Here is a 15,507-nt window from a genome sequence, read left to right as displayed (position 1 = left end):
CTTCGTTTATTTTTATTTTTAAACAAACACCAATAGGATCAAGGTGGTCGATAAAATATATGTTTGTATATAAATAAAAATATACAGATAGGAACTGATATATACATTTTCTTGAAGAATAAACGTTTTTAGGCTAACGTTGTATCAAAAACCTTGTATTCAAATATCCAGGTATAGATTGATAGCCTGTGTGACGTCTTAATGTCAATCATAGCTCGGACAACGTCTAGGCATGCTTTAGCCTGTAGTCGAGTCTGTAGCTTCGACGAATTTCTCTCAATGGCGTAATGAGCTGCCAGAAGAATTGATATGCAGTGTGATGCACAAAGAGTCAGGTCAACACCGACCAAAGAATACCGTTAAGAAGCAAATTCATATTTGTATATTACAGATATCAACTGTTCTCATGAAAATTAGATCATATATGTAATAATACTTCAAAATAAATCGATATAGCAATTAATAAGGGAGTCACTTTATGCTAGCGCTTGTTACTGCAAGTCTTGCTAATCCCAGTAAGTGCCCACAAGTTATCCAAAAGCCAATTAGGGAAAAATAGCCAAATGATGATACACCAACTGAAGTATTCACTTTCTCTCTCTGTACTTTCTGAGCTATGGAAAGTATTATTAGGATCGGAATAATGACCGTTGTCCAACCCGCGTACCAAAAGTAAAATATTTTATATTACACATGAGGCTCGCTATATTTATTTAAAGTTATCCAAAGTTATTTGAATTATTCATCCATTTTTGTATGAATGGTTTAAATTTTTACCTAATTTTTTGCAATTTTATTTTAGAAGGATATTAATAAAGTATAACTGGGGAAAAAATATCACTGGTCAGTTATAAATTTTGGGTATAAAGAAAAGATGTTTATGTAAAGTTGTGTGTGTGTGTGTGTGCGCGTGTGTTGTCATTATATGTGTGATGTCTGTGTCTAGATGAATTGAGCTGTACAATCTTTTTTATTTTCTTCTTAAATTACTATTTCCCTATATTTAATATCAAATCCCGATCTGACTGTCTTAAATGCCAATTTTGTTTACAAACTCAATCCACAATGTAACACAGCGTTCTCTTTTAAATCTTTGTTTATTCCGGAGGCTTGCCAACAAACATTATCTCGCGTAACACACGTTGGCATCACGGTCTTTTAACTCCCATGCCCATCACAATTCTCTCAGTTACAAGTCTGGAACTGAGAACTAACACCAATAGCCGAAATATTCAAGAAGCGACTTAAGACCGGAAAGATTTGAAAGTACACGCTCTTAGAGCTGCAGCGATGCTACAGGGTGTTAGATAATGAGAATGATAGGGGGCGCCACCTCTTCAAATCCAAACAACAGATGAACAATTTTTTTTTGAAAGAGATACTATCCTCTCTCTCTCTCTCTCTCTCTCTCACACACACACACACACACACACACACACACACACACACACACACACACACACACACACACACACACACACACACACACACACACACACACAAATTTTCTATTATTATTTTATTTATTTATTTATTTCCTCATCTTTCAGATTAGAATCAAACAAAACTTTTATCCAGAGAATGATTTCAAAGCTTTGTATCCTCTTCTCATCACGTGATTCCAACACATGCGTCACACTAACGCCATCTACATTTTTTTTTTCTTTCTCTGTCTCGACGCGACACATTAAGTCAGCTGTGAGCTGTTTCATGCTGCGCTGAATTCGCCAAGAAGAATGTTTGGGTTTTCTTTTAAATTACGTATCATTAAGAAAGACTCGAACAACATCACACGCTCTTAATAAAGTGCAGAGACGTTGATTAATTCAATAGATTACAGAAAAACAGAAAAAGGGAGTGATAGTGTTGCCTTGATTTTAATAACTTTCTACTTTCTGACACTAATTAATTTTCTTTCGTCCATAAACAGGATAGAGAGAAGGATTAAAAGCGAACAGCTGTTTCGATGTAAGACCTTAATAAACTCTGACCGCTTTTCTGCGGCCTCGAGCTGTAAGCGACCGAAATAAGCTGTCGTCCGCTATTGCTGGTTGTAAGGGCGTCTTTAAGTTAAAACTTTTAAAAGTTTTTTTTTTTTTTTGGTCTTTAATCGTCATAGAAGACGATTTTGGTTCTGTGTGTGTGTGTGTGTGTGTGTGTGTGTGTGTGTGTGTGTGTGTGTGTGTGTGTGTGTGTGTGTGTGTGCGCACATTCTTTACGGCGGCTCCAAAAATACAGAAATCATTATTTAAATTTCTGCATACAATCATTATGAGCCATCAAAACTCCTAATTTTGCCATCAAATTGCAAATTTCCCTCGGTTTTCCACAAGAGGTCGCTTCGCTACAGTCAATCATTGAACTAAATTTGGTTTTAATTGAACTCAAGCAGTTTTTTCCCCCTAATTTTGCCATTAAAAATTCCCCGTCTACAACCACTCAAAAATATGCAAGTTTCATTAAATTCCATTCATTCATTTTTTGACAATAAAACTCATCCAGTTATTATGGGGAAAAAAGGTAAAAATATTTTCCTTTCCTATTATATATTATATTTTATCAATAAAAATGGAACTATTAAAGAAAAACAGATATTTCATAACTCAGTCATGAATTTTCAACTCCAACAAATAAATATCAGGAATAGAAACGCAGTTGGAAATTATTCAGTGTTGATTTTCATTGGTCCATTGAAAGTTAACTTCTTTGATGAGAGGAAGATCCGGAAAATAATCAACGGACCATGCACAAATATAAATAAAAACAACTTTCACTTAGTTTTACTTATATTTAAACTATATTTAAATTTTAATATGGTGGTTATTAAAAATTGCTTAATATTTATAAAATATTAAATTTTTTAGGAAATATATTTCTTTGCTTTATTAAAATATTAATATTCAATATAATTATATATTTTAAAATAAAATATATAATTATATTTTATTTTAAATTGGTTCTATTTAAATATTTTATATCTTATTGGTTCTTTAACACACACACAGAAAATTGCTAATAATGCGCTGTTTGAATACTTATGGGGAGACAGACATATGATGACATAAATATTTTAATTTATTTCCTCCATTAAAATAGACAAATCGATTGGAAAACGTCTATCTACATATTTTCTTTGGTCCTAGTTATCAAAATCCAATCCGTCATATAATTAAAACAATTTTTTTCTATCTATTCGAGTGTATAAGCTTATTATCAATAAGCTCAAAGTAATCGAAGTCATCAATCAGAGCTGATAACTTTTCTCCTTACATTGAATGCTGCATAAAATGTATTTATTATAAAGTGTCATTGATGCATGTAAAAAAAAAAGTAGAGTGAAGTAGTTATTAATAAGGAATGAACCTCGGCGATGTTTTACATCCTTAAATTTAGAGTTTTCTTCATTTCACTGAGTTTGTTATCCCACGTAGGTCGAATTGCAAAATTTCCTCAGTTTTCCACAAGAGGTCGCTTCGCTACAGTCAACCATTATGTCATCGTCTATTGTGGGTGGATTGGATTGCTTAGCACGCGCTTCTCATTGTTTTCCTTTCCGATTTCCTTTTTTGAACATAAAAAAAAACATATGCGATTTAGAATATTCTTTAATTTTTTATTAGCATTTTTTTAAAATACTAATAAAATACTAATTTTATTTAGTTCGGGAAAGTATAACTGAACTGACAAATAAACGAAGACCAATACAGAAGACTTGTCATGTGGCGCCATCTATTCTCCAAAACATTAACTGTTTACAAAAAAAAAAAAAACAGAAAACATTCTTAATTATACCAAAAAATGATTAATTAAACGATCTACTCTACCATTTATCAACATTAACGCAAGCAAAGGGCAGAATATGTTAATAATATATTCTGCCTTTTGTTATTGTTTTGTTAACGTATAACTGCTCAATAGCAATTATACGTTAATAACATATAATTTCAAATATTTCGTAATTATGATATATTTAACTATATCATAATATTCTTATAAGCTTCATTGTGGGTTACTTTGGTTAATTTCTAAGAGATTTAAATTCTAAATTTTAAATTTATTTAGAAATAAATGAAGATAAATAAACTCTGAACATTTTAAAAACTATTTGCGATTTCTGTGAGTGAAGATCTAAAACAGTTATTTTTAGCTTTATTTTTGTCATTCTCTCCCCCCTCCCCCATAGTTCTAATCCTTCCCCTCCTTTCAGACCTTTTTTGTAGTTTTTTTTAAGTTCTCATATCAAATGTATTAAATATATTTCTTCAAATAAACCCAACGCTCAATTTTGCTGAGCTAATAGATTACCAAAAATCGAAAAAAGAGAAAACATTGCGTTAAAATATAAGAAATATAATATGGAAATTAAAATTAAATAAAGAAATCATATAAAAAAGAAAAATAATAAAGAAACTTAAGAATAATGATAATGCCATTAATCTTAAGTTTCATGATTTTTTTTTTTTTTTTTTTTTTTTTAACTGCTAGTTGGATAGATTAGATTAATCTTGTTGTGATCTTGAAGAGAAAGATCACAGTTAAAGATCGCATTCAACCTCCAAGCTGTTGCTCTTTTGTTATAAGAGCACTGACATGCAGGTATAGTGGTATTTTTTAAAAAAATATATGATATTTTGAGTTACGTGTTAGTGATATCGTTTTACAGATTAACATGCAGACTTAGGCTAAGTAGAACCAATTGTTGAAGATACATTCGGAGTTTTATTTAGAAGTATTGAGATTACGGGAGGAGTTGAGATATTGGTATCTCTCTAAGCCTCCAGCACATCGAATCACACGAGCCCTTGCAAGCCTTAGAACGCAACAGATACTATTCTTCAGTCAGCATTAACGCCCACTGGTGTCATAAGCATTTGGGATGAACGCGATATGAGCGTTGGTAGCGGACCAAGGATTTATTTGGGTGAATCACATTGGGCTGTAAAAGTGTCATTGTTACGTGGGTGGTACATGGAACGCAGCAGGGACCAGCTCGTGCCACAAACCGCTGCTTGCATTGTCGGAAAGGATGTTTACACAGTGTTCACCCTTCTAGCGTCTTTAGGGGTGTTTCCTAGGGTGGGATGTCAAAGAGGATGTGATTTACGAAAGCAGACGCAGGGGACAGTCACGGCGGTCAAAGGCAAACTATGTCGGATCTTATAATTTACCGCGCAGGGAACAGTGTGTTAACATAGTCGGGTTTGTGTCTGCGAAGGCCATCTGGACACAAGAATAAGTATTAGGTTGAAAAGATTCGCAGAATTTCGTTGTTTTTCCAGTCCCTCAACCCCCGAGGAGTTCAAGAGTGTTGAGACCTTTTCGTTACGGCATCTAGCTTTTACTACCATTACGGACGTCTGGCCTTGCACCTAATTACCCGCCAAACTTAAATCAGTGCTTCTGTTTTGTGTCAGCAAACACGGTTGTCATAGAGATGAGCCAATGATAGGTAGAGTAGATTCCCACCTCTTCACCGACACCATAGAAGGACTGTACGAGTAATCAGCGGTGTCGTAGTAATTATGGACATTAATGTCCCGCTGTTCCCTCCTTGTTTTGTCAAAATCCATGCTCTAAACAGGCTTGCATTGTCCACATGTCAAGGGTAATTGAGTAAGAGAGACAGTTTCATGTTGGACAGGTCCTCTTTCTTTATGTTGTGAAAATCAACTGTTTTTTTTTTTTTTGTTGTTGGGGTTGGGTTTTTTTATATATTTTATTCTCGGCTACAAAAGTACGCAACTCTTTATATGCATATACAGATAGTTTTGTTTGCATACAACACCAAAAATATTCAAATTTATTATAATAATAATAATAGTTAATCAACCTCGAAATCTCTTTATTAGTCCTTATAAGGACTGGCTTAAAGGGGCGAAGCAAGAATGCTTTTCATCTTCCCCGTTATCTGTAGAAGACAGTGTGTGGATAAGGTGTTATTGAGCAATTAAAGCTCTGATCATGGCAGGAGGGTAACAGCAATAGCCGAGCCTCAGTTAGAACTTCATTGGCTACAGCATTGCCATCCCTTACCCTCCAAGGGTATTGGATTGAATGAATCAATCACCGCATCTCACGGTCGATTGATTCCAACCCCCATGAATATGGAAATCTCTTTAATCCATAATTTATATATATATATATATATATATATATATATATATATATATATATATATATATATAAATTATGGTCGTAAAATATCAGTGTCCTGTTATCTTATTAATTTTCTAGAATCTAATTTATTAATTTTTATTGTTTTGCTATTTATTGTGTTACTAACTTTGATTGGTTGTGTTATTTGTGTTTTTATTTTATTTATTTATTTATTTATTTTTTTAAATTTTCGTTTCGTACTTCGATTGTTCTGCCATTAATTCTATTTCTTACTTTGATTGTTTACTTTTACTTTTTTGGTTTTACATTGTAAAACTATTGTTCAGTGTTTGATGTTTAACTAACAACTCTTTGTAAGTAAACAGTCTTAAATTGTAATCATATTTAATTCAAAATTACTCCACGAAAACTTGAACTGATAAAAGCCATAATAGTGTGGCTTTCAAGTATACTTCTGAAGCAGCTCATGGTACACTTTAAACTCCTGAGGGAACGGGCAGATAGAAGTAGCTGAGAGATGCATTGGTTCCTTCAAAACAACTATGAATATTTCATAGCGTACATTGTATTGTGACTGCAGATAGTCAAGGGGTTTACAAATTTGTTTGTCTGCCGCTGGAAACGGGAAAAAATAAATAAAAAAGGGTTCTTCCCTTTCAGTTTCATGCGTGCTTGTTTATTTATGTATTCCAAAAGTTTAAAAAAAAACTACGGCAGAAGAGGCTTTTTCTTTCTTTCTCTCTGACCATTTACTGATTCACAATTTATTACCGAATGTGCATTGGGACTTCGCTTCTTTAGCAGTAGGGAATAGGGAAAAAAATTCTTTTGCTTTCTCTACGTTGGTTTTACCTTTGACAGGTGATGTGATAGGCTAGGGATATTTTTCATGGTGGCACACGTCACACAAATGCTATGTTTCCGGCTAACTTCACAATAATGGAAGCTAAACTTTTTTTTTTTCAGAATTCCCTCAGGATTCTATTGTTACAGTTCAATCGTCTATAAGGATAATATATTTAACATCCGAATAAGCAATATCGTCGCCCCCCCCTTTTTTTTCATTGTTGTTTTGGGTTTGCAAATACGACGGAAGTTCTGTCATAATTAGTTCGAAATAATCAACTTTGTTTAATAACATAGCACTATAACTTAAAACATTAAAATTTAATGTTTTAAGTTATAATGTATTATTATATAAATAACAAGAAGAGAGTTAGTGATATTATATTATATTATTATAAGAGCAAGAACTATAAATAAAGCAACACATGTATTATTAAAATCATTAAAATGCAAATGATAATAAAAAATATCGAATATTCTCAATAATTCGGACATAATATTGATGAAAAGAGAAATAAGCAGCCATTACATGAATTGCAAATTTCATTTTAGCTTGTTTTCCGGTTCCTGGAATGAACAGTATCGCCATCTAGTGTTAGAAATATGAACCTGGTATAAACTCGTTTGTTCTGGGAGTGTAATCAAAGAATTATTATTTTTTTTAAAATTATCCTATCAGAAAATTTAACTAGTGTTAAAATATTTAATCTTCTAAAGTTTTAAACCTTACATGAATTTTCTGTTCTTTCATTCTTCATAATTCTCTCTAAAAATAAAAAAAAATTAAAATCATTATAGTGTAGTGCATTAAACTTTTTGCTATAATTTTAAGAGTTCAAATGAATATGAAGGAGGGGAAGATAGAAAGGTGTAAATAAACACAATCTTAAATATCTCAAGGAGTCTGTGTTGAAATAGCCAGGATTAAACTGTTATTTTTAAAATCTTTAAAATAAAAATCAACTTATGGTTTATCTATTCTGTCTGTTTACTCTTCAAATGTCTAGCTTTCTGTCTTTTACTTCATTCCCTGTTTTTCATTCTTATTCTTCGAGTTATATTTTCGGTAAAGTGCTGCATCGAAACGTTTCGGTATTTTCCAGATAGAAAACGAACAAAAAATGTTATTGCAAATTCTAAGCATCCATCTTTAATCATTCTTATCTTTCTAGTTCTGCATAACTTTTTTCCGCCATCAATCACCGTGGATTTTTTAATCGCCCTTCTTATCTCCAACCATCGCTCATTTCTTCAGGCCTCTCCATCACCCTCTGTATTTTTTGGCATTTTTTGTTTGTTCTCTCTCTCTCTCTCTCTCTATTTTCTGTGTGTTGTGCAACAGCAAATCCCCCCTTTTCTTCCCCCAATGGGTCTCTCGTATTCCTACACCCAACCCAACCAAATGTCTGTGGGCAGACATCCCTATTAGCTGCCCATGTGACCACTAATGAAAGATAATGTATCGAGCTACGATGATGCTAAAGACCTGCCCATGATCCTGTAATTAGACCACAATAAACAAAATAATCAGAAGCGTGACTAGAATTATCCCCTTCAGGAATCCTGGACCAAAGGCGAGATACCGATTAAGTCAATTTATTTAATGAAAACTTGATTGTGACCTCCGGCATATAATCATGAGATACGATAATAAAAGAACGCAACTATAAAAGAAAGAAAATCCTTCCCACACTCCCCTGATTGTAACCTAAAAAAAAAAAAAAAAAAAAAAAGGAATTCCCCCCCCCCACAAAAATGCATGAGTTTGACAATTTAAATGCAATTCATTCACCATAATCCACTTAAAATATTTTATTACCGATTTATTTTCAAGTTGTCACATATTACCGTAGAGTGGCGCTGGTATCGAACTAAGTAAAAATGAAAATAATGTAAAAAAAAATACATTATATTTAATTTTATTAAAATTTCTAAATTAGTATTTATTAATTATTAACATTTATTATTAAATAATAAATATTTATTATGTCTAAATTATATTAAATAAGAAATAAATGAATGTGAAAAATTATGAGCAACCGCCATCTGGTGTCAGCAAAAGTTTCCATTTAAATAAATGGGAACTTTAACACGATAAATATTTAAACAAGAAATAAATGACCATAAATATCATATAAGCAAACGCCATTTAGTGACAGTTAACTACCATATATTTAATCATTTCAACAATTATTACTGTCATCCTTTTAAAATAATGTGACATCACATGCCTTTAAAAAATTTATTTTATTTCTCTAGATTTATATATCAATATTAAAAATAATAATAACTTATTATTTAAATTTAAAATATTTTAATATTTTTAAAATTATAAAGATAAAACTTAAAACACCTTTTCTTTTTTTATATAAATTTATTATAACAAAATGAAGCTAATTTATGATGAGGACTTGATGGTGGAGGTTTGGAATCAATCGACCGTGAGATGCGGTCGATTGGTTCATTAATGCCCTTGGGGGTAACGGATGGCAACAATGCAATGCTGTACCAATGAAGTTTAACTGAGGTTCGGCTGTTGCTGTTACCCCCTTGGGCGATGAGTTTTTGAGTTCGCTCTCTTAAGGTTTTTGCCTTAAGGGAGCACTTTGAGTCTCCGGGGAAGGTGTTCTCCGGCACGGCCCGCTGAGGGGCTTTGTCGGTGAATTATTTTCCTCGGAATTTGAGCGGTTCTGCTCAGTGGTCGGGGAGCCCGTCACTGAGTGGAACCAACGCTGAGATTAGGACGGTCTTTCGCCCACTATGGAGTGGCCTAGAGATCGTCCGTATTTTTGAGATTTCACCTTTACTTACATAGTCGGTGATTGATTCATTCAATCCAATACTCTTGGAGGGTAATGGATGGCAATGCTGTAGCCAATGAAGTTCTAACTGAGGCTCGGCTATTGCTGTTACCCTCCTGCCATGATCAGAGCTTTAATAGCTCAATAACACCTTATTCCTACACTGTCCTCTACAGATAACGGGGAAGATGAAAAGCATTCTTGCTTCGCCCCTTTAAGCCAGTCCTTATAAGGATAAGGATGATGAGGACTTAATTAATCCTAGCATTTTGTTATAAATTAAGCTTCATTTATGATGATGACGTTTTCCAATTTCCCGTTCTCGTTTTCTGAGGTGATAGCTTGAGATAAAAATTCAAAATTCAAAACTGCTTCATGTTAGAAGCCATTTCCGATACTCGTTGCAAAGGAGATTAATTCTACCTGGTAATTCGCCACATTTTAAAGAAGGGAGGGGTAGATAATAAAAGAAAACGCAAGCCGACTTCTTCCTAATCCCTCACTTAATAACAGTGTTTAAGTTGCTAACGATATTCGCGAGTTGCCACATTTTCATCCAGAGCTAGCAATGAGAATTGAAACATAAACAACAAACGGCTTTTGGCCGAAAAACTGACGACATCTTCCTACTGTTGGAGGCTCACCGTAAAAGTGTGAAAAGGTAAAAGGTCAACGATAATAAGCGACTAATGATGGTAAGTCATCTGTTCGCTCGAGGCACTGGAAGACCTTGACCAAACTCCCTATCAAGCAGAACCGAATTCGAAAAAAAAAAAAAAAAAGAAAAAAAAATCCTGTCCGACCTCAGGTTCGTTAACACAATCGTATTGGGGTGTTTGTTGGCACCTGGAAGGGACTGGTTACTGCTAGTCCTGTAGCAGAGAGGAAAGAAGGAGGGGGGGGGTCTCTTGAGAACACCTTCACCCAGTCATGCTACACTAATTATAGAGCAGGCGCCGATTTTGGCACCTCTGCACGAGCTACAGGCCAACCCCTGTCCATTACCAGGATTTTTCGTGATGTGGGAATTGAACATCATTCAGACCTGCCAGGGAGGGTATTAACTTTCTGGTTGACTACCCTCGTGTCCCTTCCCTGTCTAGTTACACTTTTCCCCACACAGCGAACGAAAATTTATGGAATATACGCGCTTTGTCTTTATGTGCCGGCTTCCCTCATCATTTCAGAATATTTATGTTCGCTTGTTTTAATATAACCTGCTTCGAGAGTAAGAATTTACGTCACAGACAACATCAACTGCAGTAATGTCCAAACAATTTTTTACCGATTTATTTTCAAGGTGTCACTTATTACCGTAGAGTGGCGCTAGTATCGAACTAGTAGATGAAAATAACCTAAATATATTTTTTCATTATGAGTTAGCCAACCAGTTTTAAATGTCCCAAACCATATAAAATTCGTAGCAATATCGAGTATAATTTCATTATTGTAAATTGTGTGTAATTCAATACTTATTTTATATAAATATTTTGTAAAATTCTAAGGAGTTTAATAAGAGCTATCGTGAGATCCGTTCATGTAGTCATCTATACGATATATTGGAGCTATTAATTGTGTTTCTTGTAACTTGTAGTTAGAGGGGAACAGGACTAATATACAAAGAATTATAAAGGCTCTTTAAGTAGGGAATATAAAATTCAGAAGAAAATTACGGATGCTTAAATAGTAGTGGTTGATTAAAAATCCTTTAAATAATTAAATATTATTTATTTTTCGGTTAGTATATGTAAGATAAAATACCGAGAAAAAAAAACTTGATATAAATATGAGCATGAATACATCAACATTGAAAGAACTCCGAATTCTTTAAGATGGGATTTGAACCCACTCACTTAAATAGTAGTCAAATGTCTGCTATCATAGATAACAATGTCGAACGATCTACAATAGTAACAATATATTCCAACAATGTAGAACGATCTATGATAGCAACAATATATTCCAATAATATCAATGATTTATAGAAATATAAGTTGGAGTGAATGCTTTATTTGGAGAATTTGATACGATGAGTTTCGCTACAATATTTTAAGCGTGTATTTAATAGATCATTAAAATTTGCTTTCGTTTGAGGTAGGCATCACTCCCGTTGAACAACAAAATAATAATTTTTGGAGACTCGATGATGGCTTACACACACAGGAATCTGTTGCATGTTTTAATCTAAACCCTCCCCAAGGCTTGTCACTTCCTTTCAATAACTTCAGACCTTCTCTAATTCAAACGCTACACCTGCGTACGTTCTCCAAGACGACAATAAAAATGTTTAGCTAGCTCGCCATGCTTTTGTAATCCAGTTTAATTTTTCTCTTTACTGCTAGTTCGTCGCTGGGTTTGTGGCGTTACGCTCCAAGCGATAAAACGAAGGATTTGAAATATCTCGCAGTTAAAGGAAGAAAGAAAAAAAATTCTAATGATTTTTTTTTTTTTTTTACTGCGCCGTGGTTTACTTAAGTTCCCACCTTAAAAATAAAATAATCAGTTGTGGGATGCTGTGAAAGCTCGTATACATTTTTTTAAAAACTTGTTATCGCCTTAATGTTTAGTTTGTTGGATTACTTTTTCCCTTTTTTTTTTTTTTTTTTTTTGAGTTTGTAGCAAAAAATATTAGTGGCGGAGAATTCTTTTGTTTATCGGACGTGTTCGAGTACCACAGCTTTACCTTTCTCCATTAATTTTCCACACGAAGGAAAGAAAAGAAAAAGAAAATAAAACGAGAAAGAAATAGGAAGAAGAAAATAAACACTTAAACGACAGACAGACAAGGGGAAATATTTCTGTTCCTTACTTAACTCTATAGTGTATATTTACACTTCATCACTGAAACTGAAGGGAGTTATGTATACATAGCATGTACTGCAATTCAGTAATTATCGCTAGATGGCAGCACTATACCAACACATCGTGCAAAAGCTTAACATTGAATTGTGAAATCACACTTTCTCATCGCTATTAATTGTTAAAACATTGATTATTCTTGATCCAATTGTTTGTTGCGAATTTTAATGTTTTTTTTTTTCTATGGATGTTACTTGCATTCGCTGCCACTCTATCATTCCTCGATGCCGTCGCTGTGCATAATGACCTAACCATAACATAAATATACCAACTTGTTTATAAAGTAAGATTAAAATAAGCATAATTAATTAGATAGGACACAAAGCAATACGGATATGTTAATACACATTAAGTTAGTTGGACACCAAACTAAATTATTCAGTCATGTGTAGAGAAAAATATAAAAACTACCAAGGAATGAGGTTCGGCTTTGCTGTTTAGAGAGCTTCGGATTACAAACAGTGAGGAAAGCATGGTGGCTAACACATCGTCTATATAATTAGGTGGGAATATTAATTAAGCAGAATATTCAGTTACTGCTGTGTCTTGTAATACTGATGACAGTGGACTGTAGATTTATAAGGTTACATCCTGCTCGGCCTAAATAAGCAATAATGTATTCGCCCACGCATTTTCTTTTTTAATTCTCGTGTATTATAAGTTTTCAATTACATTTTGATTATAGTTGGTATGTACTCGTATTTTTGGCGTAGAAGACTGAGGGTAGCTTTAGATGGTTTATCGACTACAAGATAAAATTATTTTTTCCCGATAATAAAAAGAGTTGTTTCGAGCCACAAATGGATGTGACGTCATTTCTATGGTAACAATAAGCTTTCCCCCCCCCCCCTTCTGCAGGAACTTGAAATGAACGGTACCGCTATCTAAATCGAGTTAATTCTGGTGCAGTTCAACAAGCCGACAACAAAAATTATTTTATTTAATTAAGAACAGAAGACTTAGGAATGCATTTAATAGCTCATAGTATTGGCGTAATAAACTGAAAGTAGCTCTAGTACTTTAAAACTTTATGCTTATTTAATTGGATTAACAGCAGCAACCATGGACCCCAGGGGGATATTTTCTATTTTAAATTTAGAAGGCAGTTATTTCGATCCTGACTAGATCCACTCAGGGGGCAGGCAACGGAGAGAAGAGAAAGTGGAACATTTCCCCTGAACCAAACTTCACGAAAACTTAAGGTTAACAATTAACTAAAAGGCTAATTAAAATGCAAATTACTACCCTGAAAATTTAGCGTTGGTGTTTTGTATTTACCGTCTCCTTACTTTCTTAAATTACAGCTTCCTTGGTTATCCTAATATCAGGATATAACCAAGGAAGGGTTATTATCGGGAAAAAATAATTTTATCTTGTAGTCGATAAACCATCTAAAGCTACGCTCAGTCTTCTACGCCAAAAATACGAGTACATACCAATCCTAATATCATTAGGATTATCCTAATATTAGGATAACCAAGGAAGTAATACGGAGCCTTATCACCTTTACCTATAGAAGTTGCAACAAGGTGTTTTTATTTTTAATAAAAGTCTCTGGAGGAGATTTAGATGTAATAAATTTTTTAACTTTGGGATATTGTATATTAGGATAACCAAGTTATTTTATAAACTTGGTTATTTTAACTCCTAATCCCAAGTATGCAAACAATTAAGTTTGCGCCTGAAACGAAGTATACTTTGTTTCAGAGCTTTACCCACCTTTACAATGAGTTGCCTTGGTATTGTAACATCTTTAGACTTGATTTGCACAAATTTCGAAACTCAGGAGAATAAATCAGATATAGAAAATGTATACTTCTACTTACATTTGAAGCATTACAAATAAACATTCACCTGTTTTATATATTGTGATGTTTTTACATAAAGGTTTACAAACTTTATTTCTTGGAATCGTGGCAATTCCAAGTGATTATCTAAATCACTTAAAATTTTTATAAAAAAAAGTATTGTACTACATGTTAGGTAAAATTAAAAATAGTATAAAATAATTTCTTTTGACGTATTACTCAAATATACTTATAAAATAAGACATTTAGGATTGACACCATTTATAAATATTTATAAATAAATAGATATTTTAATGTGATTGCGCTTTCTTCATAAGATTTATGCACTTCATCCAAGAGCTGTAACGTTAGTTAGCCAGGTATTTTTGTAGTTCCTTCTAACTCCACTTCTTTAAATGATCGCTTCTCGGCCGTTTGGCTTAGATATAGTGTATAGTTTCTGTTCTTAACCGTTAACATCGGTACGAGTCCCATCGGTTTTCACGATATTTAACCGGAAATTTACAGAACTTCGTAAACCCGGACTGGGGAAATATCAAACACTTGGTGGTGGGAATAGGTAGGCTCCCCCATATGATCATGCCCTCCATTCTGCCGCGTGTGCGTACCCTCGGCATTGAGGTTGACGCCACAATACCGGCAAGGGCGATGGCGAAAGCCATCATAGACTGCGTCGGCGCAGAGAACATTTTTGGATTTACCCCTTATGGGGGAGGAAGATACCAGGTAGTGACCAAAAATATGGAGACCAGAGAAAAGCTTCTCCAAGGGTTTGACTGTGGTAAAGTAACAGTATCTTCCTTCATGGTTGGGAGCATCCTGAGAACCCTTAAGATACCACGATTTCCCCCAGAATAAGAATATGCAGAGAACAACGATATAATTCACAGCGTATTCTCTAAGTGGGGAGTTGTACGGGAAATCCAGGTTCACAATGACGCCGACAATCCTGAGTGGAAGTCAGGGGAGGTAACCATCTCTTTTGAAATGAGGACCGAAGTTCCTAACTTTGTCCTCATAGGATCTGCCCGGGTAATGGTAAATTACCCAGGCGTCAAAAAGCAGTGCTTTAGATG

General features: G+C 34.0%; 1 pseudogene; it reads left to right on the top strand.

Annotated features, from left to right (window-relative positions):
* Window positions 1–14,829: 14,829 nt before the first annotated feature.
* Window positions 14,830–14,946, top strand: LOC150095556 (U2 spliceosomal RNA; annotated as a pseudogene).
* The last annotated feature ends 561 nt before the right edge of the window (window positions 14,947–15,507 follow it).

Source organism: Typopeltis vanoorti, chromosome 20 (assembly GCF_054136105.1).
Source record: "Typopeltis vanoorti isolate ZY-2024b chromosome 20, IOZ_Tvanoo_1.0, whole genome shotgun sequence".
NCBI classification, from domain to species: domain Eukaryota; kingdom Metazoa; phylum Arthropoda; class Arachnida; order Uropygi; family Thelyphonidae; genus Typopeltis; species Typopeltis vanoorti.
The sequence above is the reverse complement of the archived record's forward strand: the minus strand, read 5'-3'. Positions and strand labels throughout refer to the sequence as shown.